This window comes from Pongo pygmaeus, chromosome 16, assembly GCF_028885625.2.
Source record: "Pongo pygmaeus isolate AG05252 chromosome 16, NHGRI_mPonPyg2-v2.0_pri, whole genome shotgun sequence".
In the NCBI taxonomy this organism is placed as follows: domain Eukaryota; kingdom Metazoa; phylum Chordata; class Mammalia; order Primates; family Hominidae; genus Pongo; species Pongo pygmaeus.
Window position 1 is genome coordinate 23,612,674 of NC_072389.2, and position 16,548 is coordinate 23,629,221.

Below are 16,548 nucleotides of genomic sequence, written 5' to 3' on the forward strand. Positions count from 1 at the left end.
TCAAACTGCCTCTAAACTGTAAAATACTAATGGACAATATTATTAGAGAATCACAGAACCTCAGAGTCAGGAAGGACCATATTACTCTTTTCGGGATAAAAGGGGATTAAAATTTCTGATTAATTGCAACACTTGAGCTCCTGCTATAATACTCAGTTGTCCAAGATACGCTTGACAGCTCCAGCGATGGGAAACATCATCTTTTGAGGCAGCCTATTCCATCTAATTCTTAGAAAGATTTCTCCTATTATTGAGTTGAAGTCTGTTTTCCCTTAGCTCTATAAAGTGTCTAATATCTAACCCTCATACATTTTAGGCTATTGCTACAGATGCTACAGTTCCTTGCAAACTACTTAAATTGCAAAAAGGAAAAGGAAACATATCACTCGCTGAGGAAGAGGTTGGAAGTGGTCATAGGGCATTATCTCTTTAAATCCATCACTACAAATGAAATCATTGTGAGAATATCATTTCTATAATAAATTCACACATTCATTAATTGATGAATATAATATTTGACATCCCAAAAGACAGAGCTCTTCCAAATTGGAAACTAAAAATATCAAGTGTTATCAACCATTCCCAAAAATTCAGCCATCATCTCTTTAATTGTCAAGAATATCTACGACACAAATTCCCCAGTTCTATTTGAAAATATAGAAAACTAAACTAGCAGTATATTAATCAAAGGAAAAAAGTATCTTGCAATTTCAATAAATTTATTCCTTTTTATAATAATTACTCTCTTAATATATTAGTGATATTAACACACTGTCGTATTAGTAGGATCTTCAGAAAACCACTTTATTTCACAGAATTTGTCCTCTGAAAGGTCTCTATTCATAATTACGTTCAACCAGACTTACAGGAAATGGGCAGTTTAGTAACAGGAAATGAAATCCACTGAGAACGCTTCCTTTTCCACTTGCACACTTCTTCCTAAGCCAGCTGGCAGATATCTGGAGGATTATGGGACTTGATATTGTTCTGTTATTTTAAGGTATTGTAGTAAGCCAGGAAACTTCCCCAGGCAATCCAAGTCAGCAGGTACTAAATTATGCAATAGGATAGTTTACGCATAGCTTTTTTGCTTTGGCATTAAAATTTTACTTCCTTGCACAATGCATTATTTATACTGAATTTAATAGGAATACTTCAAAAGCCAAAACATGATAATGGGTGACCCAGTTTAAAAGCTAAAATGGTGAGTGAAAGATATTTATGATTGGCAGATGGACTAGACATATTACTTGGATGAAGAGAGCAGGAGATGTTCAAAAAGGTTCATTATAAAAAAACTTAGGAACACATAGCCCATGACAAGAGAAAGCTATACTTTCATTCCTAATGAATGTGTCCTAACTTCTATGCACCATAGTTACAAATGTGAACGTAGGCACCTGCCACCAGGAGATAAAGTCAGGAAACAGAAATGTATTGCCCTGCAAAGATTGATCAGTCTCAGGTGAAGCTGATTTGTTTCTTTTTGAAGTAAAGAGGGTGTGGACAATGACACAAACCTTGATGGGCAGGGATCCACGCTGCATTCCTTCAGTTTTGGTTTTGGTTTTACATTTTCAGGGTAGTAGTGACAATAATGGTCAGGAACTACCCTCTTCAAGCGGATATCCACACATTCAGCAGAATTGAGCTGATAATCTAAAGTGTTAGAAAAGGAAAGTCTGAATATTGCATTCATTTTTACTTGGCAGAGTTACCACCTGCCACACACTTTTTTTTTCCTCTTTAAGAAACTTAACTCAGTGGCTCTCAACCCTGGCTGTATAGCAGAACCACATGGGAGCTTTTAATACACTCTAATGCCCAGGTTCCTTCATGGTCCAATTAAGTCAGAAGTCCTGTGGCTGGGATCCAGGAAAACAGCATCTTTTTAAAAAGATCCTCAGGTTCTTCTCAGATGACTAAAATGCGTGGCCAAAATTGAGAATGACAATTAGTACCAACTGTGGTACTCTCAGCACTTCTAACTAAAAAATGACAATAGTCTCCTCTTAAGAACTGTTTCCAGCCCAGGTGCAGGTGAGTTATTCATTCTCCTCGGTTCATTGTCTTTTCTCCTCATTGTCACCACAGCACTGTGCAAGGCCCTTCTCTCATTTCCATATAATCTCTCTTCTTCCCTTATTGACACTCCCATTCCAATCCCCGCAACACACCTATTTTGATTTGTTGTTGATATGTCCTTAAATATGCAACCATCTTATGTAATGTTGTTTTTTTGTGTATCTGTTTTTAGCTTAATGAATGATAATGTGTTTTAAATCTTGTTCTGTTTTCCACTTTTTTCACTCAACATCATGTTTTTGAGAACTACCTTTGCGCTGGGTGGTTGCTGGGTTGAATATTTCTTTCATAACATTTTGTGATTTGCATACACAGTACCACATTTTACTCTTCTCCCCTGGGATGCCACAGGCACCTGCAATACCAATAAGCTTTCCAAATGGGGAATTAAGCATTGTCAATACAAAAAGGAACAAAATCCATCCCCCTATGTCACTCCCCAGCCCTCATCTCACAAGCCTTCAAACAGAAGGAATGAAGACTTATTCTTGATTCTACTACATCTAATTTGTAGAGTTTCTGAGGAAAGTGAACATTGCAAATAGATGAGTGCTATAAATTTAAAAAGCAAGTCACAAAATGATGCTTCTATTTCCTGAAAGATCTGATTCCAAGTTTCCTGTCACTACATAAGTGTCTGTTAAGTTAAACTTTTTTAAAAAAAGGTAATTTTTCAAAACTAGAATGAGCTCTTTACGAAAGAAAAAAATGGCCAAAGCCAAGCGCTCTGCGTCTGCCAGTTGGTCTAAAGGTCTGAAAATACATTTAAAGTCCTGATTGTCGTGAGGAATCTGATTTTATAAACCACTAGACAGCTTTCTATAAGACACGGCTTGGATGTAAGCTGAGTGCAGAAGGACGGACTGGTAAGCATTATAAAAAGCAAGGTCGAAACCACAAGAATGAAAATCCAAATGGAGTCAATAAAATGTTACTTGGGTGCCAATATCTGCCAGAAAGTCAACGATATCAGATGGCAATGGCAATCTAGGTACTTGCTCCAGATTGATCTCAAGTGTCTCACATTGACGATTACAGATGGGACTAGGAAAGTCCATCCAAGCACCCCCGGTACTTTAGAGACCAATGGACTAATTTTCTTGATTATCCAAAACACTTTAAAATCCATTCACACACATCACACAGATTTGATGACTAATATAATTAAATTTTGGTAATGCTTTCCTTGTGGGTTTTATGTGCATATTTTATTTTCCCCAAAACAAGTACAAAATGAGATTACAGCTCCTTGAGTCAGAAAAAAAAAAAAATCTTTGTTCTAAATAGAAATAGACTTCTAAATGAAAACAGGGCATATACAGGTGTTTATAATTTGGGGAGAGACAATTAATTTTCCTCTTCTGTTTTATCACAGTTTAGAGATAGCACAAAGCAAAAGAAATGAGGCAGAGTGCCTTTCTGTATCTTGAGCAAATGAACTGAAATTCTGCCAGTGTACAGAAAATGGCAGGCTCCCCAAAAGCAGCCTAAAATCTCCCTTCTGTTCTTACAGAGACTGTAAGACAATCTCACTGCTAAGTGCTCATGCACATTTACAGTTCCAGCAGGACTACGTCTTTCCATGGGCACCCGAGTATGAGAAACACCTATTTGCTTCCCAAGAATTTAATCAACTGGATTAAGCTGAATCCCATTATAAAGTGTCTCCTCTGGAGTAGAAAGTGTCTTTTATCTTACGGATCCAAATGTGAACGTCTCTCTGAATGACTGTGTGTAAGAACAAAGAAATAAAATTTTTAAAAAAATAGATGTTTGAGCCAGGCATGGTGGCACATGCCTGCACTCCCAGCTACTCCAGAGGCTGGGGTGGGAGGATGGCTTGGGCCCACCAGTTGGAGACCAGCCTGGGCAACATAGTGAGATGCCATCTCTACAAAATATTTTAAAAATTAGCCAGGCATGGTGGCATATGCCTGTAGTTCCAGCTACTTGGGAAGCTGAGGTTGGAGGATCGCTTGAGCCCAGGAGTTTGAGTCTAGCCTGGGCAACTTAGTGAGACCTGCCTCTAAAACAAACAAACAAATAAAAAAGAGAGAGATACGTTTGTTTTTCTGCAGAGTAAGAGTACCCAAAGAGTCATAAGTGACTCAAAGATGTAAAGGAAACTTTGCCTTATAAAAATGCTTATAACATTCAAGAAAATTCAGAGGGAATTGAAAATAAACTGAATGAATGTCAGAGCTGGTAGAAACTTGAAGTGACTTACTCCACTGGTTTGTTCTCACTGTATGAATTTTGTGATTGTGCTCTATTTGTGACAAGGGATAGATTTCCACTTACGGTAGTTATTAAATTCTTTTTGTGAATATGTTTATTTAAGTTGAGTAAACGCCCCCTTAAAGAAAAATCCTTTAGTAAATAACAGTGCAGGAATAACACAGATATGGCAAGAATAGTGATGGCAATATGGCTCCAGCTGCTATCCAAAGACACCGGCTTAAAGAGGCGATGGTTCTCAAAGTGGAGTGCGTACCATCATCTCCTGGAGGATGAGCCACACCCTGGGGTTTCTGACTCAGTAGGTCTGCGGTGGAGCCTGAGAATCTGTATCTCTAGTTAGTTCCCAGGAGATGCTGATGCTGCAGGTCCAGGAAGCCCACTGTGAGAATCACCTGCTGCAGGATCATCATCATGTGGTCTTTTGCCTCAACCCTGGCCCTGGGAGGAACTAGCTGGTGAACTGGGGAGATTCACTTGTACTTTCTTTCTGTGGCACTATTCAGTCTTCTCTCCATTTCCAGGGACATAAACTTCTTCTTGGGCCTGGGCTGCCCAGGGCTTCCCATAAAAGTGCCTGCCCTGTTGTTTCAGGGGGAGCCTAAATTACAGAAGAGAGACATCTGCCTGCATATTCACAGCAACCTGGCACTGACTGAAGAGCCCTCCTTCATATACCTGTAGTTTAAAGGAGAAAGGCCAGTTTCTGACTCTAAGTAAATTGATATGCCGTAGGCTTCAAGGATTGAGATGTGGAGCTAGGCTGGGCTGGAGAAGGATTTATTCTAGCTCTTCAAACAAGACCATACCTGAGCCTGCATACCCTGATCTGGTCCCAGGTATAGTAGGAGGTTTATATAGTAGGGGAGGCAAAGGGCAAAGTCATTTAGAGCATGACTCTGATATCAAGCAGACCTGGCACCAGATCCTAGCTGCACTGTTTACTAGCTGAAAAACATACTACTGTATGCTCTTTACACTTTCTAAGGGTCAGTTTGTTCATGCATAAGACAGGAATAAGAGACCTTCCTTAGAGTTTTCTTGAAGAATAAATGTGATTATGAGCATCTAACCCATGGTTTGACACATGGTAAACACCTAGTACCACTGCCTGGTACTCTAAGGGGAAGCTTCAACATAAATCCCTATTCTAGTAAATCATGGTTCCTGGGTTGCATGCATTTATTCTTTGATTTAAAAGGTTAGTTCAGAAAAAGAGAATTATTTTGACAGTAGCTCTGGTTGCCTTCTCATTTGCTCCTGAGAGTTGCCAGTTCTCCATATCAAATGGACAATAATCTTCCACTGGAGCATGAAAGATGCTGCTTTTCTGGCATGTGTGTAGAGCCCTGGATTACACTTGTCCCCAAACCTTCCTCAACTGACTATGAAAACCTTGAACAAGGCCAAGCACGGTGGCTCACGCCTGTAATCCCAGCACTTTGGGAGGCCAAGGTAGGTAGATCATCTGAGGTTGGGAGATCGAGACCAGCCCAGCCAACATGGAGAAACCCTGTCTTTACTAAAAATACAAAAAATTAGCCAGGCATGGTAGCAGGCACCTGTAATTCCAGCTACTTAGGAGGCGGAGGCACAAGAATCACTTAAACCTGGGAGGCGGAGGTTGCAGTGAGCCAAGATTTGGCTATGGCACTCCAGCCTGGGTGACAGAATGAGACTCTGTCTCAAAAAAAAAAAAAAGACCTTGAACTAAGCAGACAATAAGCAGGGCTTTCCCCTTTACCACTTAGTAGGGACCCTTTCTCTTTTTAATAAGCTTATACTCTTGCACCTGAGGAGAGAAAAGTTGTAAATCTAACGTTAGAACCAACACACCCATTGACTCAACCTGGCTGGGCAAGTCACTCCTTCTTTCTGCTTCTCCGATTTTTCATAGAAAATTAAAAATAATACATACATTAAGGCAATCAAGAAGAGAAATGCAGTAACACAGGCAAGCAAGTTTGTTTATGGTTTTTTTTTTTCCTTTGGCTAAAAGTAAAAGGTGTTTTCCAAATCCATTTTGCACCTGTCTTCAAGAATAAAGGCAAATGCATCTTCTTCATTAACACCATTGCATTCAGGCTGCTGAGTAAGGTGCTGTGTGATGAGACATCTCTAATCACCACACCAATTTTAAAATCAGCTTCAAAAATGAAAATGTGAAATTTGTCTAACTCTGAGCTCTAAATATTCATGAACAAAGCCTGGACCTCACCTCCTCCACACCTCACAGTGCAGGGAAAGAAGTCAGTTTGTCTCCACTGATGACTGATGGGCTGGTAAAAGAACTGAACCATTATTTTTAATAATAATATATTTAAGCACATCCTTTTGAAAAATTCTTCTAGAAGCACAACTGCAAGAACTCAACTTAAGTGTACAAATATATGGTGTTTAAACAGTCTAGTATCTAATTAAAAGGAAATGGGGGGTAGGCATGGTGGCTCACACCTGTAATCTCAGCACTTTGGGAGGCCAAGACAGGTAGATCACTTGAGGTCAGGAGTTCAAGACCAGCCTTGCCAACATGGTGAAACCCCATCTCTATTAAAAATACAAAAATTAGCCCAGCATGGTGCCACATGCCTGTACTCCCAGCTACTCAGGAGGCTAAGGTGGGAGAATTTCTTGAACCACTGCCTCAAAAAAAAAAAAAAAAGAAATAGGGCACCAATGAGGTAATATATATGTTAATTAGTTCCATTTAGCCATTCCACAATATATACATATTTCAAAACATCATGTTATACACTATAAATATATACAATTTTTGTCAATTAAAAATGCTAGGAAAAGATTAATGTGGCCAGGCACAGTGGCTCACACCTATAATCCCAGCACTTTGGGAGGCCGAGGTGGGTAGATCATCTGAGGTCAGGAGTTTGAGACCAGCCTGGCCAACATGGCAAAACCTGGTCTCTACTAAAAAATACAAAAATTAGCTGGGTGTGGTGGCATGTGCCTGTAGTCCCAGCTACTCAGGAGGCTGAGGCAGGAGAATAGATCGAACCCATAAGGCAGAGGTTGCAGTGAGCTGAGATCGCACCATTGCACTCCAGCCTGGGCAACAAGAAGGAAACTCCATCTAAAAGAAAAAAAAAAGTAAAAGAAAAAATTAATGTGTTAGAAAAACCAGGCCAGGCACAGTGGCTCAGCCTGTAATCCTAGCACTTTGGGAGTTCAAGGCAGGAGGATCACTTGAGGCCACAAGTTTGAAATCAGTCTGGTCAACATAGTGAGATCCTATCTCTCCAATAGACAAAGTTTAAAATTAGCCAGGTGTGGTGGCATGCACCTGTAGTCCCAGCTATAGCTATTGGGGATGCTGAGGCAGGAGGACACCTCGAGTGCAGGAGTTTGAGGCTACAGTGAACCATGATCACACCACTGCACTCCAGTCTGGGAAACAAAGCAAGACTCTGTCTCAAAAAAACATGAAAATGAAAAAGAAAAATCTCTAAAAAATGCAATTGGAAAAAAAAAACAAGAAATACAATTGGGATAAAAAATTTTAACAATAAAAATTAATACAGTGGGTTGGGTGTGGTGGCTGATGCCTGTAATCCCAGCACTTTGGGAAGCTGAGGCAGGCAGGTCCCTTGAGGTCAGGAGCTCAAGACCAGCCTGGCCAACATGGTGAAATGCTGGCTCCACTAAAAATACAAAAATTAGCTGGGTGTGGTGGCACATGCCTGTAATGCAAGCTACTTGGGAAGCTGAGGCAGGAGAATCGCTTGAACCCAGGAGGCGGAGGTTGCAATGACCGAGATCACACCATTGCACTCCAGCCTGGGCAACAGAGTGAGACTGCATCTCAAAAAATAAAATAAAACAAAACAAAATAAAATAAAATAAAATAAAATAAAATAAAATAAAATAAAAGTAGTATTATAAAAGGTATTTCATATGAGAAATGCTACATTTAGTGGAAGAAACAGCTTATCAAAATAATACAGTTTAAAGGGAATTTTAATAAAGTATCAATAAATCTGCTATAATATTTCTTTAAAAAATAGAGATAATAGACAAATAGAATGATGAAGAGACAATATTTAATGATATAATTGCTTAGAATTTCCTAGATTTTAAGAAAGACAGAAGTCTCTGTTTCAAAATGCTCACTGAGTTCTAGACATTTTAAAAAATAAAACAAAAAGCATAAAGAAAAATCCTAAAAGTTATCATAAACAAAAATATGACTACCTAGAAAAATGTGAAAAATCAGATTAACATCATATTTCTCACAAGAAATATTGGATTCAAGAAAACAAAGTCAAGTCCTCAAAGTGATGAGGGACAAGAATATTGAATCTGGAATTCTATAACCAAGTTATTAATCAGTAATCAGTTATCAGTTATCCTCCTATAATCAAATGACCAATCATTAATCAATGAAATAAATATATTTTCCAACACAAAATGATTCTGAAACTTTAACACTTAGAGATATTCACTGGAAAAAAAGAAAAAAAACTACTAAAGAATGTACCTAAGAACTAATATAAATACAGAAGTAGTGAGATGTAAGAAGCAATAATGATTAAATAAATCAGTAAAGCTTACAAGAGAATCTAAACAAGGATTGATTTCAAAATAGTGGTTTTATGTATTTAATTACAAAATGACATAAAAACTCCAGACACAAGATATGTGTGTAGGGAAGGGGAGGCAGGGTTATGGTAATGGAGTGGGGAGAGCACAGGTATTACAGAGATAGGATACACTGCTAAAAGGAGCTTTGTTTCTGTTCCCAACCCAGAACCCTAGAAAGTTCTATCATAGGAAAAAGTAAACTGGAAACAGGACAACCTTCAAAGGGTATAAAGCCCTGGTTCAAGTTATTTCAATTCCTTGTTAGATAAAGATCACCTGTTGCTAACCTAGCTGTCTTCTAGAAGCAAAAATAAGACAGCTAAAATCATCCAGTTGGAAGAGTGTTACACTGAAGATCTAGAAGCAAAAATTATCCAATAATAATTTTTAAAGGGGATTTTAACAAACAGTATCAATAAATCTACTACAATCTCAAATTATATCCACAACCTTTCTTCCATAATATACAGCACAAACTTTAAAAGTAACTAAGAATAGAAAAAACAAAATTTAATGACAACCCAAAAAAGTGAAAAAAAATAGACATTATAAACATAATGACAGGAAATCCAGATATTGGTATTAACTGATGAAAATATAAAAACTTAAGTACACCATTATTACCTCCTACAACCCTGGCCTTGGCTTCAGTCTTGTTTCCCCGCAGGAGGGGCCTAGCAACACCTTATGCTATTCCTATGATTATAACACAAGTATTGGAACACTTTGCCTCGGGCACTGTTTTTCAGAGAACTTGGAACAAGATTAAAATGTTCAAGAAATCAAATTATAAGATGGGGAATTTCACTGGAAACAAGCTATAACTAAAATGGAAATTCTAGGAATAAAAGATGCAATGATTTAAATCAATATCTCAATGGACGAACTTAAAAGTGGATTAAAATAGACTTTGGCAAGTATTTTATAAAGAGCCAGATAGTAAATATTTTAGGTTTTCAGGCTGCATGGTTTCTGTTGCAACTATTCAATTCTGCTAGTATAGTGCAAAAGTAGCCATTGACAATGTGTAAACAGATAGGGGTGGCTGTTCTGATAAAACTTTATTTACAAAAACAATGATGGCCTGCTGGTCGTAATCTGCTGATCCCTGAATTAGACACACCTGAGCAGAGGATCAGTAAAATGACAGTAAAAAGAAAGTGGAAATTAGACAAATTGGATACAGGTAAAGGTAGAATTACAGTCCTTACAGTCCCAGAAATACATAACAAAGAGCTTGGGAGAGAAGTTAATCTGAAGAGATAATAAATGAGAATCTGTCAAAAGTGATGGTGGATCTCAAGCCACAGATTCATGAGACACCTGGACTTCAAGCTGAAGAAAGGCACTAATTACACCATAGCCCAATTGATGAAAACTCAAAACAAAGGGAACGCACTTAAAAGCAGATGAAGAAAAAGGACAAATTACCTTCTAAGGAACAAAAAGAAGACTGATAGCTGACTTCTCCACAGAATAAACTGAAGTCAGAAGACAATAGGGAGATATCCTCAAAGTGCTGAAAGAAACGTTTTATAATCACAGAAGGGTCAATTCACTAGGAAGATGCGATGATTCTAAATGTGAACATACCTAACAACCTAGCCTCCAAATAGATAAGGCACAATGCACAGTCACGGGGTAGTTTTAGCACATCTCTCATGATAGAATAAGCAGACAAAAATCAGGAAGGCTATAATTTGGAATAACACAATTACTAAACATGACCTAATTGACATACATAGAACATTGTATCCAACAACAGAAGACTACACATCACATTCTCCCAAACTTTGTTATATTCTGAGCCACAAACCAAGTTTTATAAATTTTGAAATATTGAAATAATATGGAGTATGTTCTTTGACCACAGTAGAATTAAGCTATAAAAATAAATTTTAAAATGATTACTGGAAAATTCCCTCATGGTTGGATGTTATACTTCCAAATAATCCACAAGTCAAAGAATATGTAATTACAAAACTTACAAAGTAATTTAACTGAATGATGAAGGAAAACATTTCATATCAAAATTATTAAATTAAATATAAGGTATGCATTGAGAGAAATTTTTAGACTTAAATGTATACGTTTTAGGGAGAAAAGATGAAAATTAATGATTTCATAATCCATCTCAAGAAGTTTAGGAAAAAAACAGCCTATGGGATCTAAAGAGGTAAGAGTGGACATAATAAAGATAGGAGCAGACATTAATGATAAGGAAAGAAAACTAGAGTAAAACAGTTATGAACCCAAAAGTTGTTTCTGTGAAATGTCTAATAAAATTGATAACCCTCTGATGTGACTGAGCAAGTAGAAGAGTAGGCACAAATAGTCAATATCAGGAATGAGAAAGAGGACATACTACAGGTTGTTCAGAAAGTGAACGAACAATAAGAGGATGCTATGAAAAGTATGCCAATAACTTTTTAAAAGTTATTTGAAATAGGCAAATTCATTGAAACTAAATGGACATAAGAAATAAGAAAATCTAAAGAATCTGTATCTTTCAAAGACATTAAATGCATAATTCTAAATATTTCCTGGTGCACACTGCCAAACATTTAAAGAAAAAAAAATGGCACCAATCGTATGCAAACTATTGCAGAGAATAAGAGGAAACACTTCTAAACTTGTTTTATAAAAGCAGAATAAAATGCCAAGACCTGAAAAAGGCATTCCAAGAAAACAAACAAGCAAACCCTTTCTTGCACGTAGGTACCAAAACGACAACAAAAACCTTAAGTGAAATAATTTAAAATCACATCCAGTGATATATAAAAGGATACACCTTTTAACAAACAATAATTAATATTAACAATAAATTCTTTTTTTTTTTTTTAAATGGAGTCTCGCTCTGTCACCCAGGCTGGAGTGCAGTGGCGCAATCTTGGCCCACTGCAACCTCCACCTTTCAGGCTGAAGCGATTCTCCTGCCTCAGCCTCCCAAGTGGCTGGGACTACAGGCCCATGCCACTACACCTGGCTAATTTTTTGTATTTTAGTACAGACAGAGTTTGACCGTGTTAGCCAGGCTGGTCTCGATCTCCTGACCTCATGATCCGCCTGCCTCAGCCTCCAAAAGTGCTGGGATTACAGGGGTGAGCCACCACGCCTGGCAACTAACAATAAATTCTAATCGAAAAGAACAATGACTAGGTAGGTTTATCACAGGAAGAAACAGTTGGTTTAACATTTGAAAAATCAATGTCATTTATTACATTAAAAAGGAAAAAGGAGAAAACCATGTGATCATCTCTAAAGATGCAGAAAATGCATTTGATAAAGCTCTGTGCTTGTACATAATGAAGCAAACTAGAAAAAGAAAAATATTCTTTCACCAAATAAAATATCTATAAAAAATGTTATAGTAAAAACCATATATAATGGTGAATTATAGGGAACTTTTCTCCTGAAGTGAAATGCATAACAAGGACAGCTGCCATCTTCATTATTTGCAGATGTCACAATTGTGTATGTATACAATCCAAAAGAATTCACAAACTATTAGTATTAATACATGAATATAGTAAGAATATAATGTCAATACACAAAAATCAATATTTCCACACCCCAGAAACAAATAGAAACTGAAAAAAATACCATTTATAGTAACACCAAAATAACCAACACCTGAAAATAAATTTAATAAAAGATATTAAAGACATAGAGTAAAAATTATGAACATTACTGAGAGAAATTTTAAAAGAACTAAAAAATGTATGGATATGCCATATTGATGAATTGAAAGACTTAGTATTGGAAAATGTCAATTTTCCTTAAATTGACATACAGATCCAATGCAGTTCCAATCAAAATCCAGCAGATTTTTAAAAACAGACAAGCTGATTTCAACGATATAAGAATGCAGTGTCAAGGAAAGCAAAGATAATCTGCAAGAACAAAGCTGAAACTTACACTTCCAGATATCAAGACTTATTTTAATGCTACAGTAGATATATCACAATGGTTTTGGCACAAATAAACAAACAGATCAATGAAACAAAGTAGGGTCCATAAATACATTGTCATTACCAGACTTCAGAGAAATAGGCAACAGATCATTCCTCACCTAATGGCTCTAGGTCAATTAAACAGTCATATAGAAAAAATATTGATTCTATTATACCTCACAATGTATACAAACTAATTTCTAGATGGATTATAGCCTTTGGTGTGAAAGGAAAAACATTAAGGCTTCCAAACACAAACATAGAAGAATATCTGAAGGGCTGGGCATGTATTCCCAGGACTTTGGGAGACCAAGGTGGGAGAAATGCTTGAGCTCAGAAGTTTGAGACCAGCCTGGGCAACACAGCTGGATCCTGTTACTACAAAAAAAAAAATTTTTTTTTTTTAATTTGGCCAGGCACAGTGGCTCACACCTGTAATCCCAGCAGTTTGGGAGGCTGAGGTGGGTGGATCACTTGAGGTCAGGAGTTCAAGACCAGCCTGGCCAAAAGGGTGAAACCCTGTCTCTACTAAAAATACAAAACACTTGCTGGGTATGGTGGCATACACCTGTAATCCCAGTTACACAAGAGGCTGAGGCAGGAGAATAGCTTGAACCCAGGAGGTGGAGGTTGCAGTGAGGTGAGATCATGCCACTGCACTCCAGTCTGGGCGACAGAGCGAGACTCAAATAAATAAATAAATAAATAAATATCCAGGCATGGTGGCGTGCACATGTAGTCCCAACTACTTGGAAGGCTGAGGTGAGAGAATCACTTGAGCCCAGGAGGTCAAAGCTGCAGTAAGTCATGATTGTGCTACTGAACCCCAGCCTGGGCAACACAGCAAGACCGCATCTCAAAAAAAAAAAAAAAAAAAAAAAAAAACCACGAACAAACAAAAACAAAAAGAAGAATTTCTTCATAATTCTGGATGAGGCAGATTTCTCAACCAGAATACAAATAGCACTAAGTAAAATGTTAAAGACCGATAAACTACACTACAGTAAAATTCAGAACTTCTGTATAGGGAAACTGATAGCCCTAAATACATTCAATGGAGAAAAAAATGGAAATAGAATGAATTAAGAATTCAGCTCTAGCAGCTGAAAATATAACACCAAAATAAATCCAGACAAAGATAAAAGAAATAAAAACTTATATAAATAGAAATGTAAAAAAACCTCTGCATTAATGAACAAAACAAAAATCTAGTCGTTAGATGTCTCAGAGACAATGTTTGGATGGTCTGAACAAAACAACAACTATGCAAGGAACCAATAAACGAGTTTAGGAATGAAAGAGACATTGTTATAGGTAAAGAGGAGACTGTTTTTAACAATAAGGGAATACCATGATTACATTTGAAGAGCTAAGTTTCAAAAATGAGATGAATTGGATACTTCTCTAGAAAAATGTAAATTTCAAAATTGGCTAAAATAATAAGCCTAAGAGAAACATAAATGGTTTCTAAGTCTTCTCCATTACCACCGAAAAGAAAAATAAGAAAAGAAAAAAAAAAAGAAAGAGAAAAGGCATTAAGCTAGATGTGTTACAGAAAGAGAAATCCTTAGCATAGTAGACACATTCCATTCCCTACCAGCATCCATTTCTCCTTTCCATTCTACAGACACTCAATTTTGTTCATGTTCATTCCTCCCTCCTGTGTCTTACATGTACATCCTGATTGTTTTTTTTTTTTTTTTTTTTTTTGAGATGGAGTCTCGCTCTGTCACCCAGCCAGAGTGCAGTTGTGCAATCTCGGCTCACTGTAACCTCCGCCTCCTGGGTTCAAGTGATTCTCCTGCCTCAGCCTCCCAAGTAGCTGGGATTACAGGCGCCTGCCACCATGCCCAGCTAATTTTTGTATATTAGTAGAGACGGGGTTTCACCATATTGGCCAGGATGGTCTCGTTCTCCTGATCTCGGGATCTGCCTGCCTCAGCCTCCCAAAGTGCTGGGATTACAGGCGTGAGCCACCGCACATCCTGATTGTTCTAAGTGAATCACCATGCTCACATTTACCTTGCTAGTGGCAGGACCAATGAGTGTTCTGCTCAGATACACAACTGCAAAGGGTGTCACTGGCCAACAGCCCCAGTTCTGGGTCAAGCTTCCCATGGGATTCTCCTAGCCAGTGACTAAGCACAGCAAGGGTATTGAAGGCAGAGCCATTCTTGGGAGACACTGGAGGCCTATGATGAATGACATTGGCTCAGGGTTTCCTCTCCAGCTTTGCTGAATTCTCCTAGAACCTACTGCATTTAAGATGCTTGCATCCAACCTTCCTTCCTTCCCTCTCTCCTTCACTCATGGTCAGATTTTCAGTGCAATCTGATGGCTCTCTCAGCATCACTCTGCTTTCTCTCCCTCTTTTTTCTCACAGGCATTTCCTAAATAAGTTTCTTGCACTTCTCATCCTGCCTTGCATTTGATTCTTAGAGGACCCAGATGAACACAGCAGTGGATGGTATAGAGTGGGCACGTGACCCAATTCTTGTCGATGAGAGGTGGTAAAAGGTCTACTGTGGAGTTTCTGAGGTTTCCTCGCTGAGAAGGTCCACAAGAAAGAAAACGGCCCACTGGGCTTCCGGGGATCACATCATCTTGTCCACATGTGACACCTGGATCAGTGCCTTTTACTTCCAGTGCAGGGCAAATATACAGCAACTGACTCAAATCCATGCACGATATCCTCAAACGGGCCCTAATTGCTGCCAGTGGGCACACTCTCTTTCCCCTAGTCCCTCGACACTGCCATTGTTGTCTTGCTGCACGTTCTCGGTGGTGTGGCTGGGACCCCATCCAATCCTTGGCTGGCTTAGAGCTCTGCACTAGGGAGACCATCGGCTTTATTGTTCATGCCAGGATGGCTCTGAGAGTGAAAGGAGGAGCTACTAACAATTCAGCTGGGGTCACAGGCACAAACTGGGCCTTTTCTGAACAAAATAGAACCCATAGTCTCTCTACCTACACCTCTCTGCTGAAGGGTCATTTTGCCACCACCTTGTCACCCCCTGGCCAGTCAAGAGTACATTAAATTTTCTAGATGTCTTCCATTACCACTCAGGAACTGAAGGAGACTCCGGGGAGCTAAACCCAGACTCAACCTGTGACTGAACATTTCAGGGCACTAATTCCACCTTCACTCTCGTGCGGCTTCTCTGGGTTGCTGATGGAGGTGGGATTTCTGTGAGGTGCTTTCCTCTGGGAGCTCTGCCTGGGAAGGGAGCAAAAGCTCCTTTTCTGCTTTTGGCTCTCCCTGAAAGCCTCCCTGCCCTGGAGAGCGACCACCATCATGAAACATGACTCGCTGCCCGCTTCCTTTGTCCTGGCACCAGGAGAGGGAGAAGGCTTTCCACATCCTGGCTGGACATGCCCTGTGTGCACATCCTCCTGAGGACACTAGACTGAGGCGCAGCCTTGCTGGAGAAAGGAGCAACCTCTCCATGTTACAGAAGATGTGCTATGGGTTAGGACCCCAGGCTTGGCCCTGGAAATGTTGTGGAGACTAAATCAATTTGGAAAATCTTCATCTCTCTCCACTAAGGGTGGCTTTCAAAACAAAAGACTAAGCTAAAAATAATAATAACCCTACTTTAATCATGAAAAGATGAACATGAATGCTTTCTCCTGCACTCCAGCTAATTACTCACCTGCCATACCACTGCTGTCAAGT

At 38.7% G+C, this 16,548-nt stretch overlaps 1 protein-coding gene across 1 annotated transcript in view; it reads right to left on the bottom strand.

Annotated features, from left to right (window-relative positions):
• Positions 1-16,548, bottom strand: part of LOC129028718 (E3 ubiquitin-protein ligase HERC2-like) — a 150,433-nt gene that overhangs the window by 16,027 nt on the left and 117,858 nt on the right.